The sequence below is a fragment of the Aquarana catesbeiana genome, linkage group LG04 (genome assembly GCF_042186555.1).
Source record: "Aquarana catesbeiana isolate 2022-GZ linkage group LG04, ASM4218655v1, whole genome shotgun sequence".
NCBI lineage: Eukaryota > Metazoa > Chordata > Amphibia > Anura > Ranidae > Aquarana > Aquarana catesbeiana.
In genome coordinates, this window is record NC_133327.1 from 115,979,222 (window position 1) to 116,001,382 (window position 22,161).

Below are 22,161 nucleotides of genomic sequence, written 5' to 3' on the forward strand. Positions count from 1 at the left end.
GTCCCCTGCAACAAATATTGCAACTGTTGACCTTTTAAAATGAGGTATTGACCAGTCCATGCTATCATTCAGCAGACGGTTCTTTGCACTTCTTTGGGTCCCCAGCACCTCCATCTTGGGATTTGGGAGTCTACTGTGACTTCCTGAGCAAACCCAACTGGCACCCCACTGTGCGGTGCAATAAGACTGGTTCTGCAGGCTCCTTACACGTGTGACATATCCCAGGAGGCTGGGGGCAGAGAAGGGGGCGGGGTGAGCAATGTCATTCTTGCCCATGTGAGATATGAGGAATTGGGAAGGGGGTACCTGTCCAAAAAGGTACTGGCTCCCTGAAATAAAAAAAATAAAAACACATTTCAAAGTGTTTAGGGAGGTGGACTTTAAAGTGAAAGTCTGCTTTAAAACGCCATTCTGGGATCAATGTCACCCGGCCACCTACCACCATCTATGTGATTGTTGAAAAAAAAAACAAAAAAAAAACAACTAAATACCCATTTTTACATAATAGGCCGCAGCCCAGAGTCTTCTCCTATTCCTATTCTGCCTGGTGTCCTTTGATGGGCAGTGATATGGACAATCCCTACAGTATGGCTGTCGGCTGGGTCTTCTCAGGAGTTAGAAGATGACCAAGATCATGAGAGGGGGAAGGTAGGGGATTGGAGGGCACAGGGCACCATGGCAATGCTGGATTAGTGGTCCTGCACACAACTGGTAGCAGTAAGGGACCTGGATGAGTCAGTTTGGGAAGGTGGTGGGGGGGGGGGTAAAAAGGTTATTTTAGTCCTGGGTGGGGCTTCAATATAACATGCTGAAGATAGAAAGCAGCATAGATAATAATAACGCAACCCCAATTCCAAAAAGTTGGGAAACTGTAAAATCTACATTAAAAAAAAGCAATGATTTGCTAATACATGTAATGAAAAACTACTCCTGAGCTGCCTCAACGTGTTCCACACCAACCAGATAAATTTTTATAATATGTTGTAGTGCTACTTTTTAGTACCTACAACTTCTATTAAAATAATAATGACAAAATATTACATAATATATAAATATATAAATATATATATATATATATAGTTAGTTATATATAATGTGTGTGAATAATGAAAAGGGGGCTCAAGGGGGATTTAGACCTAGAATTCTTGGGTCTGTAAGAGAGGTGAGCGGTGAATTCTCACAGTGGTGGAGAGTGAGGTGTGACACAGACATTGGGATCTAGTATACACCGATCTACACTCAGTTGTTGTGTGAAGTGTTCCATCCACAAGCAACATCCAACAACATTCCTTGTGATAGCATGGGCAGTGACAGGTACTCTTTACTGAGACATCTATTAGATCCCAGATCTCTCTTCAGCCCTCAAAGTGGTAGTAAACTCTGAATTTTGATTTTTACCTACAAGTAAGCTTACCTGTAGGTAAAATGAATATCTAGATATTCTAGCAAGCATCGGCTGGTGACATTTGTTCAGAGCTGTGTGCCATAGCCGAGACTCCCGCACGTGTGCGCAGGAACGATGTCTTTGCGGCTCGTGAACACGGAAGGAAGACCCGGTGCAGATGGAAGCCTCTACAGTGGTGACAGCACATCGCTAGAGGGCTTTGTTTCAAGGTAAGCCTTTCATAAAGTGCTAGTATGTGGTGCACACTAGCACATTATGATATTGCTTTGCAGGACGAAACTTTTTTTTTTTTTTTTTTTTTTTTTTTTTTTCAAAAAGTTTACTAACGTTTTGAAAGCATCTGATCACACCAAGATCGGTTTGATTTAATGCTTTCCCAAGCCAGTTATGACCTGTTTGCATCCGGCAAAACCGGAAATGAAAAAATACTTGTTGCTTCTGGTTTCTTAGACCAGCCTTTCTCAATCGGGGTGCCGTGGCATCCTGGCTGAAAAAGGACATCGTAACTCCCACTCAGCACAGCAGGAGCTGGGTCGGCACAGTACAGTGAAGAGTACAGAGAAGCTCTCTGCCTCCCCCTACAGGACATTACTGGTGTGAGTGCACCAAAATTGTTGGGTTTTTTGTTTATAGCGCAAAAAATAAAAACCGCAGAGATGATCAAAGACCACTAAAAGAAAACTCTATTTGTGGGGGGGGGGACTACATACATGTTAGGTACAGTGTTGCACGACTGCGCAAATGTCAGTTAAAGTGACTCTATGCCGTATCGCAAAAAATGGCCTGGTCATGAAGGGGGGTAAACCTTCCAGAGCTGAAGTGGTTAAAGTTCACATTTTCAAAAATGAACTAACACTCTACACCCTCCCCCGATCCCCACTGTACTTACCCTTGTGGGTGCTGAGCTGTCAGTGCCCGCACAGCTGGTGTAGTGGTCCAGAGATATGAAATCCCAGCTCTTCTCCCTCTTCTTTCTGTAGGACTTCCAGGATGGATTAGAGCAGTTTTTATCCATCAGAATGGCTCTGATCTATCCAGGAAGCCTACAGAAAGAAGAGGGAGAAGAGCTGGGATTTCAAACCTCTGGATCGCTACACCAGCTGCGTGGGCACTGACCGCTCCTTTATTTCTAGTTTTGCATGGCGTGTGGAAGGGTTAGAACCCCTGTAAGGTTTCTGATGCAGTCTCTTTCACCCTCACAATTGGTCACCATGACCATTGTCTCTGCAACAGAAAATGATGGGTTGTCACCGGAAATAGAGGTGAGGGGAAATATTTTGATAGGACACCTATGACACTTCTCTCAATGTGGAGATTTCTTTTCACTTCCTGTCATGGAGACCCAACAGGAAGTGAAAGAAAATCTCCCTATTGGAACACAGCAGATAAAAACTGACTGAGGAATGAACTATTTTGTATTAACCATTTGGCGACTGGTTCATTGTAGCTTTACTGCTACAGGGCGGCCGCACTGTGCAGAATCGTGTATATATACACATGCAATTCTGCTCTCCTGGTTAAGGGGTGTGCACACTGCTTCTGCTGTGATTAGGTCACAGCAGAAGCCAATCAGTGGGTGCCGGCCAAAGGATGAACAACAGCACCCACTGATCGGCGAGGAGACACACTGGACGGAGCTCTATCTATGTAAACAAAGCAGAGCTCTGTCCTGTCAGCAAGGATTTGCTGAATTTTGTTTTCAGGGAATAAGATCCAGCACATTCCTTAGTGAAAGCAGCACATTGTACAAACACTGGTCAGGTACACATTTAACCCTTTAATCGCCCTAGATCTTTAACCCCTTCCCAGACAGTATCATTAGTACAGTGACAGTGCATCTTATTATTACTGTATTAGTGTCACTGGTTCCCACAAAGTGCCAAACGTGTCAGTTAGTATGCGATTGTTTGCCGCAATATTGCAGTCCCATAGTAGGTTGCTGATCGCCACTATTACTAGTATAAAAACAATATATACAAATTCCAGCGTATATATACCATGGTTTGTAACATTCAAGCAAACCAATCAATACACGCTGATTGTGATTTTATTTTTTTTTAAAAACATGTAGCAGAATACATATTTGCCTAAACTTATGAAGAAATTCGATTTTTTTTATATTTTTTATTTTACAAGATGCGTTTCATAGCAGAAAGTAAAACATTTTTTTTTTTTTAAGGTTTTTCTGTTAATAGCGCAAAAATTAAAAGACGCAGAGGAGGTCAAATACCACTAAAAGAAAGCTCTCTTTTTGGGGAAAATAAAGACATAACGTTTATGTACAGCGTTGTATGACCACGCAATTGTCAGGTAATGTAACGCAGTGCTGTATTGCAAAAACGGCCTGGTCATGAAGGGGGGTAAATCTTCCGGTGGGTAAGTGGCTAACTGCAGTGTCTGTGCTGGGACATGCAGGGAAAACACTACAGGGGTGCGGATGCTGCACATGGAAGGAATGCGTGCACTCATGTCTTCTAATAGCATTGTGCCAGTAAGGGGGGGGAGCGAAGCTGTGCTCTGTGTGTCTAATGGACACACAGAGCAGGGCTTGGCATTGAGCAGAAATGAGAGTCCCCATAGCAAGTGGCTTGTTATGGGGGCACTTGGAGAAGAGGAGGAGCCAGGAGTGCTGGAGGGGGACTCGAGAGAAGGAGGATTGGGGCTGCTTTGTGTAAAACCATTACACAAAGCAGGTAAATATAACATGTTTGTTATTTCCCCCCAAAAAAATGTTACCTTTGGTATCACCTTAAATCAGGGGAACCCATCGGAGGGCCTCCTCAAATCAGGGGAACCCATCGGAGGGCCTCCTCAAATCAGGGGAACCCATCGGAGGGCCTCCTCAAATCAGGGGAACCCATCGGAGGGCCTCCTTAAACCGGAGTTCCGCCCCCAAAAAAAAAAAAAAAAGGTAAAAAGTCGGCAGCTACAAATACTGCAGCGGCTGACTTTTAATATTAGAACACTTACCTGTCCAGGTCCCACAATCATTTCCGGGATATTTCTTCACCTCCTCCGTCATAGGACACGGCACAGACTCCGCCCACCTACTACACGTCCGTCCTCCCTGAGCTCTCCCCTCCTCTGAGCCGTGTGACGTAGTAGTAAATAAATGGGCCAATCGTCATGGAGCTGCACACAGCGAGGAGGCAGGGTCCAGACGCACGCAGGTTGGATGTCTATGTGCTGCTCTTCAGTGTTTACACATTCTAATTGGCCGAGGGTGCCATCCATCACACAGGCCCCTCCCCTAACTTCTTGCAGTGCAGCATGGGATGTGTCAGTGTGGAGGAGAAATGGCGGCAGTCTCCTGCACTGTACAGATCTTTCCTTACATGTTCAAGTGAAGTTCCATCTGTTTTTTCATTTATTAAAAAAGTCAGCAGGTACAAAAAGTGTAGCTGCTGACTTTTAATAAACAGACACTAATCTGTCCCACGGTCCAGCGATCCGGCTGCCCAGCGCCTCGCTCCTCTCCCCCTCCTCTCTGCTGCGCCGTCATAGCAACTGTGTGCGCCCGGCCATGAAAGCTTACGGCTTCACGGACGGGCACACACTGCTCATTTGCGAGTCACGCTTCGCTCTGCTATTGGCCAGGCGGTTTTCTGGGACCTGTGACATGTCCCAGAAGATTGCAGGGAGGGAGGGGCCGCCTAGGCAGACGAGAAGTGGAAGGTGGGACAGGAAGTCCCTCTAAAAAGAAGGTACCCACCCCCCCAAAAAATGACATGCCAAATTACATCAGAGTTCTCTTATAAATCAGGTGCTCCCATCGGAACGTCACACAATCATTTCCGAGATCTCTTCTCCTCCCACACACACACAAAACGTCCGTCATCTCTTAGGACTCCCTCCTCTGAGACAAGAGCCGTGTGACGTAGTAGCTAAAGGGGCGGGCCAATCGTCATCGAGAAGGCGGGCGCACTTAGATTGGACGCGTGGACTTGTTGACATTGGGTTGCTAGGTAACCGGCACGCTGTGCCTGAGGGGCCGCGCGGCACTGAGTGGCCTGTGATTGGACAGTACAGCCGGCCTTTCTAGTCCGTCAGATACTAATGGGCGAGACTTAAAATTGGACAGCTGGGATGCTCCTTGAGCCCGCGCCGCCCATTCAATGTATTGATTGGCTGTGGGGAGGAGCTGGAGAGGAGAGCCCACCCCCTCCCACCACGGTAAACACCTGGCGTCTGTAACCATGACAACAGCAAGGGGGCGTCTCTGACTCTTACACGACTCCGCTCCTGAGACGTCTATTGGCACCTTTATCACAACACCGACGTAAAATTAAATCCAGCCTCCGCATCGTCAGGATTGGAGAAGGGTTGTGGGTGGGAGTTGAAATCTAGGATGAGGGGGCACAACCGGCCTAGATCCGCCCATGATAACTTTCCTTCTGTCCGCTATTAAATATGTCCGCCGCGGCTTCAGTAAATCCCCGCCCCCTATCTCTCTAAATCCCCAAGTACAATCTCCGCCCTCTTACCAGCCAAAGGCGTTCCTTTAAGGGGACATCAAGGTGGGCGTGACAGAGAACTGGCGAATCATTCTGTTCCTCTAACTAGCTGGACGCAGACTGAACCTCCCTCAGAGTGACGCACTAAGGTAACGTCCTCTCGCCGCGCGCTCGCACCTGATTGGCGCTTTTGTAGTCCGTCAGATACTAATGGGCGGGACTTAAAATTTGACAGCTGGGATGCTCCTTGAGCCCGCGCCGCCCATTCAATGTATTGAGTGGCTGTGGGGAGGAGCTGGAGAGGAGAGCCCACCCCCTCCCACCACGGTAAACACCTGGCGTCTGTAACCATGACAACAGCATGGGGGCGTCTAACTCTTACACGACTCCGCTCCTGAGACGTCTATTGGCACCTTTATCACAACACCGACGTAAAATTAAATTCAGCCTCCGCAGCGTCAGGATTGGAGAAGGGTTGAGGGTGGGAGTTGAAATCTACGATGAGGGGGCACAACCGGCCTAGATCCGCCCATTTCCTTCTGTCCACTATTAAATATGTCCGCCGCGGCTTCAGTAAATCCCCGCCCCCTATCTCTCTAAATCCCCTAGTACAATCTCCGCCCTCTTACCAGCCAAAGGCGTTCCTTTAGGGAGACATCAAGGTGGGCGTGACAGAGAACTAGCGAATTATTCTGTTCCTCTAGCTGGCCAGACGCAGACTGCACCTCCCTCAGAGTGACGCACTAAGGTAACGTCATCTCGCCGCGCGCTCGCACCTGATTGGCAGTCTCTGCTGCAGGCTCCGCCCTTCATTCCTGCTGTCTTTCAGCTCGCGGCCCCGCCTCTCACCAGCAGGCGTGGCCTGTATTCTCCTGGCCCCTGGCTCCTCCCCTACGATCTCTCGCTGTGCATCTCATTGATAACATGCTGCTGGATTAGCTTTTGTCAGCCGACCAGCCAGGTAGAGTGAAGGGGGAGGAGCCAGGGGAGGTCCCAGACGTCTGAGGACTGAGGAGACCCCACCTTGGGATAGTGACCTGGAGACTTCTGAAGGGAGCCGGAGCGTACACAGAACATGGAGCATAGAATCCAAAGCTGACATTGAGAGAGCGAGTGCAAGTGAGTAACATAGATCCCAACCCACACCAACGCTGCTACTGATCCCATCACCCTCCAGCACTGCCACTTATCCCATCCCCCCCAGCATCTACCAGTGATCCCAACCCCTCCCCCCCGAGCATCTGAAAGGGATCCCAACCACCCCCCAGCATCTGCCAGTGATCCCACCCACCCCCCTGCATCTGCCAGTGATTCTAAACACCCCCCCAGCATCTGAAAGTGATCCCACCCCCCCCAGCATCTGCCAGTGATTCCCCCCCCCAAGCATCTGACAGTGATCCCACACACCACCACCCCCACCAGCATCTGTCAGTGATCCCACCCACCCCCCCACCCCCCAGCATCTGCCAGTGATCCCCCCCTACTAACCCCCCCAGCATTTGCCAGTGATCCCACCCCCCCCCAGCATCTGCCAGTGAAACCCCACAGCATCTGACAGTGATCCCCCCACCACCTGACAGTGATCCCACCCACTACCCCCCCCCCCAGCATCTGCCAGTGATCCCACCCACCCCCCTGCATCTGCCAGTGATTCTAAACACCCCCCCAGCATCTGAAAGTGATCCCACCCCCCCCAGCATCTGCCAGTGATTCCCCCCCCCAAGCATCTGACAGTGATCCCACACACCACCACCCCCACCAGCATCTGTCAGTGATCCCACCCACCCCCCCCACCCCCCAGCATCTGCCAGTGATCCCCCCCTACTAACCCCCCCAGCATTTGCCAGTGATCCCACCCCCCCCCAGCATCTGCCAGTGAAACCCCACAGCATCTGACAGTGATCCCCCCACCACCTGACAGTGATCCCACCCACTACCCCCCCCCCCCCAGCATCTGCCAGTGATCCCACCCCCCCCAGCATCTGCCAGTGAACCCACCCACCCCCCAGCATCTGCCAGTGATCCCAACCCCCCCCCAACATTTGAAAGTGATACTACGCACCCCACCCACCCCTCCCCAGCATCTGACAGTGATCCATTCACCCCCCCCAGCATCTGCCAGTGATCCCAACCCCCCCCGAGCATCTGAAAGGGATCCCAACCACCCCCCCCCCCCAGCATCTGACAGTGATCCTCCCCCCCACCCCCCCCCAGCATCTGCCAGTGATTCCCCCCACTACCCCCCCCCCAGCATCTGCCAGTGATCCCACCCACCACACACCCACCCCCCCAGCATCTGCCAGTGAACCCACCCACCCCCCAGCATCTGCCAGTGATCCCACCCCCCCGGGCATCTGAAAGGGATCCCAACCCCCCCCCAGCATCTGCCAGTGATCCCACCCACCCCCTGCATCTGCCAGTGATTCCAACCACCCCCCCAGCATCTGAAAGTGATCCCAACCATCCCCCCAGCTTCTGCCAGTGATCCCACCCACCACCCCCCAGCATCTGCCAGTGATCCCACCACCCCCCCACCCAGCATCAGCCAGTGATCCCAACATCTGCCAGTGATCACAACCACCCCCCCCCCCAACATTTGAAAGTGATACTACGCATCCCACCCACCCCTCCCCAGCATCTGACAGTGATCCAACTACCCCCCCATTATCTGACAGTGATCTCACCCACCCCCCATTATCTGACAGTGATCTCACCCACCCCCCATTATCTGCCAGTGATCCCAACCATCCCCCCCAGCATCTGCCAGTGATCCCAACCATCCCCCCCAGCATCTGCCAGTGATCCCAACCATCCTCCCCAGCATCTGCCAGTGATCCCAACCATCCCCCCCAGCATCTGCCAGTGATCCAAACCATCCCCCCCAGCATCTGAAAGTGATCCCACCCCTCCCCAGCATCTGCCAGTGATCCCAACCCCCCCCCCCCCAGCCTTCTGCCAGTGATCCCACCCCCCCAGCATCTGCCTGTGATCCCACCCACCCCCAGCATCTGCCAGTGATCCCAACCCCCCCAACATTTAAAAGTGATACTACGCATCCCACCCTCCCCTCCCCAGCATCTGACAGTGATCCATTCACCCCCCCCCCAGCATCTGCCAATGATCCCACCCACCCCCCAGCATCTACCAGTGATCCCAACCCCCCCCCCCCGAGCATCTGAAAGTGATCCCAACACCCCCCCCCCAGCATTTGCCAGTGATCCCAGCATCTGCCTGTGATCCCACCCACCCCCAGCATCTGCCAGTGATCCCAACCCCCCCCAACATTTAAAAGTGATACTACGCATCCCACCCACCCCTCCCCAGCATCTGACAGTGATCCATTCACCCCCCCACAGCATCTACCAGTGATCCCACCCCCCCCAGCTTCTGCCAGTGATCCCCAGCATCTGCCAGTGATCCCAAACCAACAACCCCCCCATCATCTGCCAGTGATCCCCCCCCCCACCAGCATTTGCCAGTGATCCCCCCCCCCCACCAGCATCTGCCAGTGATCACCCCACCCCCCCAGTATCTGCCAGTGACCCCCACCCCCAGCATCTGACAGTGATCCCATCCACCACCACCCCCCAGCATCTGCCAGTGATCCCCCCCACCACCACCCCCAGCATCTGCCAGTGATCCCCCCCCCAGCATCTGCCAGTGACCACCCCCCCAGCATCTGCCAGTGATCCCCCCACTACCCCCCCCCAGCATCTGCCGGTGATCCCACCCACTACCCCCCCCAGCATCTGCCAGTGACCCCCCCCCCATCATCTGCCAGTGATCCCACCCCCACCAGCATCTGCCAGTGATCCTACCACCCACCCCCCCCATCATCTGCCAGTGATTCCACCCCCCCATTTGCCAGTAATGCCACCCCCCCAGCATCTGCCAGTGATCCTACCACCCACCCCCCCATCATCTGCCAGTAATTCCACCCCCCATTTCCCAGTAATGCCACCCCCCCCAGCATCTGCCACTGATCCCCCCCACCCCACCAGCATCTGACAGTGATCCCCCCTACCAGCCCCCCAGCATCTGCCAGTGATACCCCCCCCCCCAGCATCTGCCAGTGATACCCCCCCCCACCCCCACCAGCATCTGCCAGTGATCCTACCACCCACCCCCCCATCATCTGCCAGTGATTCCACCCCCCCATTTGCCAGTAATGCCACCCCCCCAGCATCTGCCAGTGATCCTACCACCCACCCCCCCATCATCTGCCAGTGATTCCACCCCCCCATTTCCCAGTAATGCCACCCCCCCAGCATCTGCCAGTGATCCCACCCACCACCCCCCACAGCATCTGCCACTGATCCCCCCCCCACCCCACCAGCATCTGACAGGGATCCCCCCTACCAGCCCCCCAGCATCTGCCAGTGATACCCCCCCCAGCATCTGCCAGTGATACCCCCCCAGCATCTGCCAGTGATACCCCCCCCAGCATCTGCCAGTGAACCCCCCCCCAGCATCTGCCAGTGAACCCCCCCCCAGCATCTGCCAGTGAACCCCCCCCCCCCCCCAGCATCTGCCAGTGATACCCCCCCCAGCATCTGCCAGTGATACCCCCCCCCCAGCATCTGCCAGTGATACCCCCCCCCCCAGCATCTGCCAGTGATACCCCCCCCCCCAGCATCTGCCAGTGATACCCCCCCCCCAGCATCTGCCAGTGATACCCCCCCCAGCATCTGCCAGTGATACCCCCCCCAGCATCTGCCAGCGATACCCCCCCCAGCATCTGCCAGTGATACCCCCCCCAGCATCTGCCAGTTATACCCCCCCCCCGGCATCTGCCAGGGATACCCCCCCCCCAGCATCTGCCAGTGATCCCACCCACTACCCCCCATCATCTGCCAGTGATCCCCCCCACCAGCATCTGCCAGTGATGCCACCCCCCCAGCATCTGCCAGTGACCCCCCCTAGCATCTACCAGTGATTCCACCTCCCCCATTTGCCAGTAATGCCACCCCCCCCCAGCATCTGCCAGTGATCCCACCCACCACCCCCCCAGCATCTGCCAGTGATCCCACCCACCAACCCCCCCACAGCATCTGCCAGTGATCCCCCCCACCACCCCACCCAGCATCTGCCAGTGATCCCACCCACCACCCCCCCAGCATCTGCCAGTGATCCCCCCACTACCCCCACCAGCATCTGCCAGTGATCCCACCCCCCACCAGCATCTGACAGTGATCCCACCCACTACCCCCCCCAGCATCTGCCAGTGATCCCCCCCCACTACCCCCCCCCAGCATCTGCCAGTGAACCCAACCCCCCCCCAACATTTGAAAGTGATACTACGCACCCCACCCACCCCTCCCCAGCATCTGACAGTGATCCATTCACCCCCCCCCCAGCATCTGCCAGTGATCCCACCCACCCCCCTGCATCTGCCAGTGATCCCCCCCCCACCACCCCACCCCCCAGCATCTGCCAGTGATCCCCCCACCACCCCCCCCACCAGCATCTGCCAGTGATCCCACCCCCCCACCAGCATCTGCCAGTGAACCAACCCACCCCCCCAGCATCTGCCAGTGATCCCAACCCCCAACCCCCCCAACATTTGAAAGTGATACTACGCACCCCACCCACCCCTCCCCAGCATCTGCCAGTGATCCCACCCACCCCCCAGCATCTACCGGTGATCCCAACCCACCCCCCTCGAGCATCTGAAAGGGATCCCAACCACCCCCCCAGCATCTGCCAGTGATCCCACCCACACCCCTGCATCTGACAGTGATTCCAACCACCCCCCCAGCATCTGAAAGTGATCCCATCCCCCCCCAGCATCTGAAAGTGATCCCATCCCCCCCCAGCATCTGAAAGTGATCCCATCCCCCCCAGCATCTGAAAGTGATCCCATCCCCCCCAGCATCTGAAAGTGATCCCATCCCCCCCAGCATCTGAAAGTGATCCCATCCCCCCCAGCATTTGAAAGTGATCCCATCCCCCCCAGCTTCTGCCAGTGATCTGACCCCCACCCCCCAGCTTCTGCGAGGGATCCCACCCACCACCCCCCAGCATCTGCCAGTGATCCCACCACCCCCCCACCCAGCATCTGCCAGTGATCCCCCCCCCCCCCAGCATCTGCCAGTGATCGCCCCCACTACCCCCCCCCCCAGCATCTGCCAGTGATACCACCCCCACACCACCATCTGCCAGTGATCCCACCCACCACACACCCACACCCCCCAGCATCTGCCAGTGAACCCACCCACCCCCCAGCATCTGCCAGTGATCCCACCCCCCCCAACATTTGAAAGTGATACTACGCACCCCACCCACCCCTCCCCAGCATTTGACAGTGATCCATTCACCCCCCCACCCCCCAGTATCTACCAGTGATCCCACCCACCCCCCAGCATCTACCAGTGATCCCACCCCCCGAGCATCTGAAAGGGATCCCAACCACCCCCCCAGCATCTGCCAGTGATCCCTCCCACCCCCTGCATCTGCCAGTGATTCCTACCACCCCCCCCCAGCATCTGAAAGTGATCCCATCCCCCCCCAGCTTCTGCCAGTGATCCGACCCCCCCCCCCCCAGCTTCTGGCAGGGATCCCACACACCACCCCCAGCATCTGCCAGTGATCCCACCCCCCCCACCCCACCCAGCATCAGCCAGTGATCCCAGCATCTGACAGTGATCACAACCACCCCCCCCCCCCCCCACAACATTTGAAAGTGATACTACGCATCCCACTCACCCCTCCCCAGCATCTGACAGTGATCCAACTACCCACCCCCCAGCATCTGCAAGTGATCACAGGCACCCCCCCCCCCCCCCAACATTTGAAAGTGATACTACGCATCCCACCCACCCCCCCCCAGCATCTGCCAGTGATCCCACCCACTACCCCCCCAGCATCTGCCAGTGATCCCACCCACTACCCCCCCCAGCATCTGCCAGTGATCCCACCCACTGCCCCCCCCCAGCATCTGCCAGTGATCCCACCCACTACCCCCCCCAGCATCTGCCAGTGATCCCACCCACTACCCCCCCCCCCCCCAGCATCTGCCAGTGATCCCACCCACTACCCCCCCCAGCATCTGCCAGTGATCCCACCCACTACCCCCCCCCCAGCATCTGCCAGTGATCCCACCCACTACCCCCCCCCCCCAGCATCTGCCAGTGATCCCACCCACCACCCCCCCAGCATCTGCCAGTGATCCCCCCACTACCCCCACCAGCATCTGCCAGTGATCCCACCCCCCACCAGCATCTGACAGTGATCCCACCCACTACCCCCCCAGCATCTGCCAGTGATCCCCCCCCCACTACCCCCCCCCCCCAGCATCTGCCAGTGAACCCAACCCCCCCCCAACATTTGAAAGTGATACTACGCACCCCACCCACCCCTCCCCAGCATCTGACAGTGATCCATTCACCCCCTCCCCAGCATCTGACAGTGATCCATTCACCCCCCCCCCCCAGCATCTGCCAGTGATCCCACCCACCCCCCTGCATCTGCCAGTGATCCCCCCCCACCACCCCACCCCCCAGCATCTGCCAGTGATCCCCCCACTACCCCCCCCCCACCAGCATCTGCCAGTGATCCCACCCCCCCACCAGCATCTGCCAGTGAACCAACCCACCCCCCCAGCATCTGCCAGTGATCCCAACCCCCAACCCCCCCAACATTTGAAAGTGATACTACGCACCCCACCCAACCCTCCCCAGCATCTGCCAGTGATCCCACCCACCCCCCAGCATCTACCGGTGATCCCAACCCACCCCCCTCGAGCATCTGAAAGGGATCCCAACCACCCCCCCAGCATCTGCCAGTGATCCCACCCACACCCCTGCATCTGACAGTGATTCCAACCACCCCCCCAGCATCTGAAAGTGATCCCATCCCCCCCAGCATCTGAAAGTGATCCCACCCCCCCCCAGCATCTGAAAGTGATCCCATCCCCCCCAGCTTCTGCCAGTGATCTGACCCCCACCCCCCAGCTTCTGCGAGGGATCCCACCCACCACCCCCCAGCATCTGCCAGTGATCCCACCACCCCCCCACCCAGCATCTGCCAGTGATCCCCCCCCCAGCATCTGCCAGTGATCGCCCCCACTACCCCCCCCCCAGCATCTGCCAGTGATACCACCCCCACACCACCATCTGCCAGTGATCCCACCCACCACACACCCACACCCCCCAGCATCTGCCAGTGAACCCACCCACCCCCCAGCATCTGCCAGTGATCCCACCCCCCCCAACATTTGAAAGTGATACTACGCACCCCACCCACCCCTCCCCAGCATTTGACAGTGATCCATTCACCCCCCCCACCCCCCAGTATCTACCAGTGATCCCACCCACCCCCCAGCATCTACCAGTGATCCCACCCCCCGAGCATCTGAAAGGGATCCCAACCACCCCCCCAGCATCTGCCAGTGATCCCTCCCACCCCCTGCATCTGCCAGTGATTCCTACCACCCCCCCCCAGCATCTGAAAGTGATCCCATCCCCCCCCAGCTTCTGCCAGTGATCCGACCCCCCCCCCCCCAGCTTCTGGCAGGGATCCCACACACCACCCCCAGCATCTGCCAGTGATCCCACCCCCCCCACCCCACCCAGCATCAGCCAGTGATCCCAGCATCTGACAGTGATCACAACCACCCCCCCCCCCCCCCCACAATATTTGAAAGTGATACTACGCATCCCACTCACCCCTCCCCAGCATCTGACAGTGATCCAACTACCCACCCCCCAGCATCTGCAAGTGATCACAGCCACCCCCCCCCCCCAACATTTGAAAGTGATACTACGCATCCCACCCACCCCTCCCCAGCATCTGACAGTGATCCAACTACCCACCCCCCAGCCTTCTGCCAGTGATCCCACCCCCCCTCCCCAGCCTTCTGCCAGTGATCACCCCCCCCATCCCCCACCAGCATCTGCCAGTGAACCCACCACCCAGCATCTGACAGTGATCCCAACCCCCCCCCCCCAACATTTGAAAGTGATACTACGCAGCCCACTCACCCCTCCCCAGCATCTGACAGTGATCCAATCACCCCCCCCCCCCAGCATCTGCCAGTGATCCCAACCCCCCCCCCCCCCCCCGGAGCATCTGAAAGTGATCCCATCCCCCCCCAGCTTCTGCCAGTAATCCGACCCCCCCCCAGCTTCTACCAGGGATCCCACCCACCACCCCCCAGCATCTGCCAGTGATCCCACCCACCAACCCCCCCTGCATCTGCCAGTGATTCCAACCACCCCCCCAGCATCTGAAAGTGGTCCCACCCCCCCCCCCAGCTTCTGCCAGTGATCCCAACCATCCCCCCCCCCAGCATCTGCCAGTGATCCATTCACCCCCCCCCCCCTCCTCAGCATCTACCAGTGATCCCAACCATCCCTCCCAGCATCTAAAAGTGATCCCAACCATCCCCCCAGCTTCTGCTAGTGATCCCAACCCCCCCCCGAGCATCTGAAAGTGATCCCAACACCCCCCTCCAGCATCAGCCAGTGATCCCACCACCCCCCCAGCATCTGCCAGTGATCACAACCACCACCCCCCAACATTTGAATGTGATACTACGCATCCCACCCACCCCTCCCCAGCATCTGCCAGTGATCCAACTACCCCCCCCCTCCAGCATCTGCCAGTGATCTCACCCACCCTCCAGCATCTGCCAGTGATCCCAACCATCCCTCCCAGCATCTAAAAGTGATCCCAACCATCCCCCAGCTTCTGCTAGTGATCCCAACCCCCCCCCCCAAGATCTGAAAGTGATCTCACCCACCCCTCCCCAGCATCTGCCAGTGATCCCCCCCACTACCCCCCCCAGCATCTGCCAGTGATCCCCCCCACTACCCCCCCCAGCATCTGCCAGTGATCCCCCCCCACTACCCCCCCAGCATCTGCCAGTGATCCCACCCACTACCCCCCCAGCATCTGCCAGTGATCCCTCCCACCACCCCCCCCCCCAGCATCTGCCAGTGATCCCCCTACTACCCCCGCCAGCATCTGCCAGTGATACCACCCCCCACCCCCCACCAGCATCTGCCAGTGATACCACCCACCACACACCCACCCCCCAGCATCTGCCAGTGATCCCAACCCCCCCCCCCCCCAACATTTGAGAGTGATACTACGCACCCCACCCACCCCTCCCCAGCATCTGACAGTGATCCATTCACCCCCCCAGCATCTGCCAGTGATCCCACCCACCCCCCAGCATCTACCAGTGATCCCAACCCCCCCCCCGAGCATCTGAAAGGGATCCCAATCACCCCCCAGCATCTGCCAGTGATCCCACCCACCCCCCTGCATCTGCCAGTGATTCTAAACACCCCCCCAGCATCTGAAAGTGATCCCACCCCCCCCCAGCTTCTGCCAGTGATCCGACCCACCACCCCCCAGCATCTGCCAGTGATTCCCCCCCCCAAGCATCTGACAGTGATCCCACACACCACCACCCCCACCAGCATCTGCCAGTGATCCCACCCACCCCCCCACCCCCCAGCATCTGCCAGTGATCCCCCCAGCATTTGCCAGTGATCCCACCCCCCCCAGCATCTGCCAGTGATACCCCCCCAGCATCTGACAGTGATCCCCCCACCACCTGACAGTGATCCCACCCACTACCCCCCCCCCAGCATCTGCCAGTGATCCCACCCACCACCCCCCCAGCATCTGCCAGTGATCCCACCCCCCCAGCATCTGCCAGTGAACCCACCCACCCCCCAGCATCTGCCAGTGATCCCAACCCCCCCCCAACATTTGAAAGTGATACTACGCACCCCACCCACCCCTCCCCAGCATCTGACAGTGATCCATTCACCCCCCCCCAGCATCTGCCAGTGATCCCACTCACCCCCCAGCATCTACCAGTGATCCCAACCCCCCCTCCCCCGAGCATCTGAAAGGGATCCCAACCACCCCCCCCCCCAGCATCTGACAGTGATCCTCCCCCCCACCCACCCCCCAGCATCTGCCAGTGATTCCCCCCACTACCCCCCCCCCCAGCATCTGCCAGTGATCCCACCCACCACACACCCACCCCCCCAGCATCTGCCAGTGAACCCACCCACCCCCCAGCATCTGCCAGTGATCCCACCCCCCGGGCATCTGAAAGGGATCCCACCCACCCCCTGCATCTGCCAGTGATTCCAACCACCCCCCCAGCATCTGAAAGTGATCCCAACCATCCCCCCAGCATCTGAAAGTGATCCCAACCATCCCCCCAGCTTCTGCCAGTGATCCCACCCACCACCCCCCAGCATCTGCCAGTGATCCCACCACCCCCCCACCCAGCATCAGCCAGTGATCCCAGCATCTGCCAGTGATCACAACCACCCCCCCCCCCCAACATTTGAAAGTGATACTACGCATCCCACCCACCCCTCCCCAGCATCTGACAGTGATCCAACTACCCCCCCATTATCTGACAGTGATCTCACCCACCCCCCATTATCTGACAGTGATCTCACCCACCCCCCAGCATCTGCCAGTGATCCCAACCATCCCCCCCAGCATCTGCCAGTGATCCCAACCATCCCCCCCAGCATATGCCAGTGATCCCAACCCCCCCCAACATTTAAAAGTGATACTACGCATCCCACCCACCCCTCCCCAGCATCTGACAGTGATCCATTCACCCCCCCCACAGCATCTGCCAGTGATCCCTAACCAACAACCCCCCCATCATCTGCCAGTGATCCCCCCCCCCCCACCAGCATCTGCCAGTAATCACCTCACCCCCCCAGTATCTGCCAGTGACCCCCACCCCCAGCATCTGACAGTGATCCCATCCACCACCACCCCCCAGCATCTGCCAGTGATCCCCCCCCCAGCATCTGCCAGTGACCACCCACCCAGCATCTGCCAGTGATCCCACCCACTACCCCCCCAGCATCTGCCAGTGATCCCCCCACTACCCCCCCCCCAGCATCTGCCGGTGATCCCACCCACTACCCCCCCCCCCAGCATCTGCCAGTGACCCCCCCCCCCCCATCATCTGCCAGTGATCCCCCCCAACCCACCCCCACCAGAATCTGCCAGTGATCCTACCACCCACCCCCCGCATCATCTGCCAGTGATTCCACCCCCCCATTTGCCAGTAATGCCACCCCCCCAGCATCTGCCAGTGATCCTACCACCCACCCCCCCCATCATCTGCCAGTAATTCCACCCCCCCATTTCCCAGTAATGCCACCCCCCCCCCAGCATCTGCCAGTGATCCCACCCACCACCCCCCACAGCATCTGCCACTGATCCCCCCCACCCCACCAGCATCTGACAGTGATCCCCCCTACCAGCCCCCCAGCATCTGCCAGTGATACCCCCCCCCCAGCATCTGCCAGTGACCCCCCCCCATCATCTGACAGTGATCCCACCCACCAACCCCCCCAGCATCTGCCAGTGATCTCCGACACCCCCCCCATCATCTGCCAGTGATTCCACCCCCCCATTTGCCAGTAATGCCACCCCCCCCAGCATCTGCCAGTGATCCTACCACCCACCCACCCCCCCATCATCTGCCAGTGATTCCACCCCCCCATTTCCCAGTAATTCCACCCCCCACAGCATCTGCCACTGATCCCCCCCACCCCACCATCATCTGACAGTGATCCCACCCACCAACCCTCCCAGCATCTGCCAGTGATCCCCACCAACCCCCCCAGCATCTGCCAGTGATCCCCGCCACCCCCCCATCATCTGCCAGTGATCCCCCCCACCCCACCCCCACCAGCATCTGACAGTGATCCCCCCTACCAGCCCCCCAGCATCTGCCAGTGATCCTACCACCCCCCCCCCATCATCTGCCAGTGATTCCACCCCCCCATTTGCCAGTAATGCCACCCCCCCCAGCATCTGCCAGTGATCCTACCACCCACCCCCCCATCATCTGCCAGTGATCCCCCCCACCCCACCCCCACCAGCATCTGACAGTGATCCCCCCTACCAGCCCCCGAGCATCTGCCAGTAATCCTACCACCCCCCCCCCCCATCATCTGCCAGTGATTCCACCCCCCCATTTCCCAGTAATGCCACCCCCCCAGCATCTGCCAGTGATCCCACCCACCACCCCCCACAGCATCTGCCACTGATCCCCCCCACCCCACCAGCATCTGACAGTGATCCCCCCTACCCCCCCCCCCCAGCATCTGCCAGTAATACCCCCCCCCCAGCATCTGCCAGTGATACCCCCCCCCCCCAGCATCTGCCAGTGATACCCCCCCCAGCATCTGCCAGTGATACCCCCACCCCAGCATCTGCCAGTGACCCCCCCCCCCCCCAATCATCTGCCAGTGATCCCCCACCAGCATCTGCCAGTGATCCTACCACCCACCCCCCCATCATCTGCCAGTGATTCCACCCCCCCATTTCCCAGTAATGCCACCCCCCCAGCATCTGCCAGTGATCCCACCCACCACCCCCCACAGCATCTGCCACTGATCCCCCCCCCCCCACCCCACCAGCATCTGACAGTGATCCCCCCTACCAGCCCCCCAGCATCTGCCAGTGATACACCCCCCCCCCAGCATCTGCCAGTGATACACCCCCCCCCCCCAGCATCTGCCAGTGAAACCCCCCCCCCCAGCATCTGCCAGTGAAACCCCCCCCCCCCAGCATCTGCCAGGGATACCCCCCCCCCAGCATCTGCCAGGGATACCCCCCCCCAGCATCTGCCAGTGATCCCACCCACTACCCCCCATCATCTGCCAGTGATACCCCCCCCAGCATCTGCCAGTTATACCCCCCCCCCCAGCATCTGCCAGTGATCCCACCCACTACCCCCCATCATCTGCCAGTGATCCCCCCCACCAGCATCTGCCAGTGATGCCACCCCCCCAGCATCTGCCAGTGACCCCCCCTAGCATCTACCAGTGATTCCACCTCCCCCATTTGCCAGTAATGCCACCCCCCCCCCCAGCATCTGCCAGTGATCCCACCCACCACCCCCCCACAGCATCTGCCAGTGATCCCCCCCACCACCCCACCCAGCATCTGCCAGTAATCCCACCCACTACCCCCCCCAGCATCTGCCAGTGATCCCACCCACTACCCCCCCAGCATCTGCCAGTGATCCCACCCACTACCCCCCCCCAGCATCTGCCAGTGATCCCACCCACTACCCCCCCCCCCCAGCATCTGCCAGTGATCCCACCCACTACCCCCCCCCAGCATCTGCCAGTGATCCCACCCACTACCCCCCCAGCATCTGCCAGTGATCCCACCCACTACCCCCCCCCAGCATCTGCCAGTGATCCCACCCACTACCCCCCCCAGCATCTGCCAGTGTTCCCACCCACTACCCCCTCCCCCAGCATCTGCCAGTGTTCCCACCCACTACCCCCTCCCCCAGCATCTGCCAGTGTTCCCACCCACTACCCCCCTCCCCCAGCATCTGCCAGTGATCCCACCCACCACCCCCCCCAGCATCTGCCAGTGATCCCACCCACTACCCCCCCAGCATCTGCCAGTGATCCCACCCCCCACTACCCCCCCCCCCCCCAGCATCTGCCAGTGAACCCAACCCCCCCCCAACATTTGAAAGTGATACTACGCACCCCACCCACCCCTCCCCAGCATCTGACAGTGATCCATTCACCCCCCCAGCATCTGCCAGTGATCCCACCCACCCCCCCTGCATCTGCCAGTGATCCCCCCCCACCACCCCACCCCCCAGCATCTGCCAGTGATCCCCCCACTACCCCCCCCACCAGCATCTGCCAGTGATCCCACCCCCCCACCAGCATCTGCCAGTGATCCCACCCCCCCCACCAGCATCTGCCAGTGAACCAACCCCCCCAACATTTGAAAGTGATACTACGCACCCCACCCACCCCTCCCCAGCATCTACCGGTGATCCCAACCCACCCCCCTCGAGCATCTGAAAGGGATCCCAACCACCCCCCCAGCATCTGCCAGTGATCCCACCCACCCCCAGCATCTGAAAGTGATCCCATCCCCCCCAGCTTCTGCCAGTGATCTGACCCCCACCCCCCAGATTCTGCGAGGGATCCCACCCACCACCCCCCAGCATCTGCCAGTGATCCCACCACCCCCCCACCCAGCATCTGCCGGTGATCGCCCCCACTACCCCCCCCCCCCAGCATCTGCCAGTGACACCACCCCCCCCACCACCATCTGCCAGTGATCCCACCCACCACACACCCACCCCCCCAGCATCTGCCAGTGAACCCACCCACCCCCCAGCATCTGCCAGTGATCCCACCCCCCCCCCAACATTTGAAAGTGATACTACGCACCCCACCCACCCCTCCCCAGCATTTGACAGTGATCCATTCACCCCCCCCCCACCCCCCAGTATCTACCAGTGATCCCACCCACCCCCCAGCATCTACCAGTGATCCCACCCCCCGAGCATCTGAAAGGGATCCCAACCACCCCCCCCAGCATCTGCCAGTGATCCCTCCCACCCCCTGCATCTGCCAGTGATTCCTACCACCCCCCCCAGCATCTGAAAGTGATCCCATCCCCCCCCAGCTTCTGCCAGTGATCCGACCCCCCCCCCCCCCAGCTTCTGGCAGGGATCCCACACACCACCCCCAGCATCTGCCAGTGATCCCACCCCCCCCCCCCACCCCACCCAGCATCAGCCAGTGATCCCAGCATCTGACAGTGATCACAACCACCCCCCCTCCCCCAACATTTGAAAGTGATACTACGCATCCCACTCACCCCTCCCCAGCATCTGACAGTGATCCAACTACCCACCCCCCAGCATCTGCAAGTGATCACAGCCACCCCCCCCCAACATTTGAAAGTGATACTACGCATCCCACCCACCCCTCCCCAGCATCTGACAGTGATCCAACTACCCACCCCCCAGCATCTGACAGTGATCTCACCCACCCCCCAGCATCTGCCAGTGATCCCAACCATCTCCCCAGCATCTGCTAGTGATCCCACGCACCCCTCCCCAGCCTTCTGCCAGTGATCCCAACCCCCCCTCCCCAGCCTTCTGCCAGTGATCCCACCCCCCCTCCCCAGCCTTCTGCCAGTGATCACCCCCCCCATCCCCCACCAGCATCTGCCAGTAATCCGACCCCCCCCCCCAGCTTCTACCAGGGATCCCACCCACCACCCCCCAGCATCTGCCAGTGATCCCACCACCCCCCCACCCAGCATCAGCCAGTGATCCCAGCATCTGACAGTGATCACAACCACCCCCCCCCCCCAACATTTAAAAGAAAGTGATACTACGCATCCCACTCACCCCTCCCCAGCATCTGACAGTGATCCAACTACCCTCCACCCAGCATCTGACAGTGATCTCACCCACCCCCTAGCATCTGACAGTGATCTCACCCACCCCCTAGCATCTGACAG